The sequence below is a fragment of the Sinocyclocheilus anshuiensis genome, unplaced genomic scaffold (genome assembly GCF_001515605.1).
Source record: "Sinocyclocheilus anshuiensis isolate Anshui unplaced genomic scaffold, SAMN03320099.WGS_v1.1 scaffold24, whole genome shotgun sequence".
In the NCBI taxonomy this organism is placed as follows: Eukaryota; Metazoa; Chordata; class Actinopteri; order Cypriniformes; family Cyprinidae; genus Sinocyclocheilus; species Sinocyclocheilus anshuiensis.
This window is the reverse complement of record NW_015557090.1, coordinates 1,423,669-1,426,879: the sequence shown is the minus strand read 5'-3', so window position 1 is coordinate 1,426,879 and position 3,211 is coordinate 1,423,669. Positions and strand designations below refer to the sequence as shown.

Genomic DNA, 3,211 nt, shown 5'->3' with positions numbered 1-3,211 from the left:
GAGAGAGAGCGAGAGAGAGAGATAGAGAGAGAGCGCAATTCTGTTGTGTGATGCCAAAAATAAAAGTATCGGTATCGGGCAAGTACTGGAAAAAGTGGTATCGGTGCATCCCTAGTTTTAACTATATCATTTGTTTTTAAAATCTGAGGTAAATTATCCATTCTTCCGTTCATTGTGGCTATGGAAGTAACGCACAATGATATTTTAACTAAAAATAAATAATTTGTACACATATTCAGTGCCAATTTTCTCATATAACAATCAGTTTATTTGTTCTTGTTTATAGAAATTCAAACCAATCTCATCACTTTTATTATGGAAGGAAAATTATAATCTATTCAGGGCGGTGTTTCCCGAAACCTTCTTAACACTACGTCATTCTTAAGTTATGCCTTAAGTTGTGCCTTATCGTTAATATGTGTTTCCCAAAGCATTCTTAGTTAATGAGACAATCTTAATATCACTCATAACCTAAACACCCATAAATGACATGAGTGGATTGAAGAGAGACATCTGAAATTTGGCTTCAAAATGGACATGATAGGCACTGAGGAAGCAAAGTATAATTTCACCACTTTAGAAATGAACAAAAATAACCACAAGTTTTTCGGTTTACTAACAACGAAAGGCTTCAACAAATAATTTAAACAAAAATTAAAATAGAAAGAACACACTGCCAACCGGCAGTTGAACAACCTGAAAAAGTGACATTATTTCAGGACCAATGACACAAAAGTATTTCAGGACCAATGACATTAAGAGGCGTAACAGCCATGCCCAAACAGATGACAAGTAAAAAACCATTAAACATTTAAACAACACACTCCCGCATACACGACTTCGAAAGGAAAAATACAAACTAGGAACAACAACAACAAAAATAGTCCAGAGCAAACAGCATGGGGAAAAAAGTATCAAAAATAAATAAATTAAAACCCAAACCCACCAGACCTACAGTATACTCTATGCGTTTAAAAATTCTCTACTGGCCTTGTAATCAGTATTTAAAGTCATCAGAGGAATGGCGAGAATTGGTCATTCCTTTTGTCTAAAATAACAACAATATGATGATGACGAAAATAATTTCAGTAAATAAGTTCAATAACGTGCAGTGAAATCCGTCGTCAGAGAATCAATTAATGTTTCTGTCCCTCTTATGTGATGCAAAGCATGGCCGGGTATTGCATAGTGAAACGAATGCCATGCTGGATCAGCACCTTGCAAGATTTGTTGAAACTATAATGTTTCTCCTTGACAGCAGGAGAGAAGTCCTGCTGAATGAAGACTTTCTGACCACCCACCTTCAGGTAGCACTTTGCAGACATTATGCGTTGCTTGTCGGCGAAATTGAGGAGTTTTATGTGCACAGGTCTCGGTCTGTCACCCCTCTGTAGGCCGTGGCTTCTGTGCGCACGGTTGATTTTAAAATGGCCTTTCGCTGTGTCCAGCTCAAGCACCTTTGGTAGCCATGACGCAAAAAAATGCAGTGGACTGAGAGCATTCAAACCCCTCTTTGAGCCCTATAATTCATATATATTCTCACCTTGACCTGTTCTCCAAGCCGTCCACCTTTTCAGCCAGGCATCCACAATGCTGTGTCTTCTATCTTCTATCTCAGAGAGTCTGCGCTCCGCATCGCTAATACGTTTAGTGTTGTCTTCAACGTGCTGCGAAATAACATCCAAAACATTCGTTAACAGACAATGTCTCATCCAAAACGTTGCTGATGCACTCCGTGACTTTGCATGTAAGCTTAAGTGAGTTGCCACATTTGCATGTACCGCAATCATGTGAATCAGCATCGGCAGGTCTGCACTGAAGATTTTGTTGGGCTTTTGGACATTTTTCAGTCGAAAAAGTACCTCCATCTTTGCTAGACATGTTGTTAAAAGTCCAGGTAAAAGTCGAAAAAAAGCCTCCATGCATCCTCTCAGCTCCCAGAACAAATTAGATTTATTTTAATTTATAACAAATTCATTCATTCATTCATCTCTAATCTATTTATTTACATTTTCGTTTGGCCCACCAATGTTACACTATTAAATAAGTGAATGAAGAAGACACACAAAGTTGAGACATTTTCTTTATTATATTGAGTGCATAATACTTGCGTATTCTTGAATTATGTTTATTTCTGTTTTGTTATACAAACAGCCATATTGTTTCTGAATAGGGGAAGTTGTTCACTTGCTATAGCATTGCTATACTATATATCTGACCCATGTCATGAGTGCAGTGACAGTTATCCAGGCTAAGAAATTTTAATGTATAATAAATATATAATTGTTGCAAAGATTTACTGGCAGTAAAACGCAAAATCTCAAGTTAAAAGGTTCATAAAATGTGATGTACATCATGATTTACAATCATACAATCACTGAATATTGTTAATAAAAATATATTTACTACAGCTATTTGGAAGCTTTTATAATCCATAGAATTTTTTTGCGAATTTCAGGAAAATTCAAACCATAAACAAGAGGGTTCAGGATGGGTGGTACTATAAGAAACTCTAGTGAAAGAATGATCGACAGCCCTATAGGAAGCTCCAAAGTCGCAAACCGACTCAAAGTGACCTCGCAAAAAAGAGCAACTGAGAAATTTAAAAGGATCACTATGTGCGGAATACAAGTTTGATATGCTTTTCTCCTGAAATCCAGTGAGCTTTTTCTACAAATGATAAGAATTTTAGCATAAGAATATAATATAAAATGTAATGGTATAATAAGAGTTGTGGTCATATTGAAAAAAAACAAAAACATTATTAGCAATAGTGTTTCCACAAGAAAGCTTGACAATTTCCCAGTTGTGACAATACACCTTCCACAGTTTGTTACCACACATCGTCAGTCTGGCATTTAATATACCAGCAATACCAAGACAAATCATTGGATAAATCCAGCTTATAGCTATTAAAACAGATAAAACCCTGGGGGTCATTATGTTGTTGTATTGTAATGGTTTACAGATTGCTACATATCTGTCAAATGCCATTAACATTAATATTATATTTTCATTTGCTGCATATGAATAAATGACAAAAGCCTGTAAGATACATGCTTCACGGGAGACTGAGTGTGTATCAGACAGCAAGTCTGTCAGTAACCTTGGGAAAAAAGCAGCTGTTCCAAATACAGAGTTGACGGACAGACATGAAATTAGAATGTACATGGGATGGTGCAATGTCCTTTCCAGAAAAATTACAAGAATA

The 3,211-nt window shown here is 36.2% G+C and overlaps 1 pseudogene; it reads right to left on the bottom strand.

The window, feature by feature from the left end:
* Positions 1–2,411: 2,411 nt before the first annotated feature.
* Positions 2,412–3,204, bottom strand: LOC107677063 (putative gustatory receptor clone PTE03; annotated as a pseudogene).
* Between the last annotated feature and the right edge of the window lie 7 nt (positions 3,205–3,211).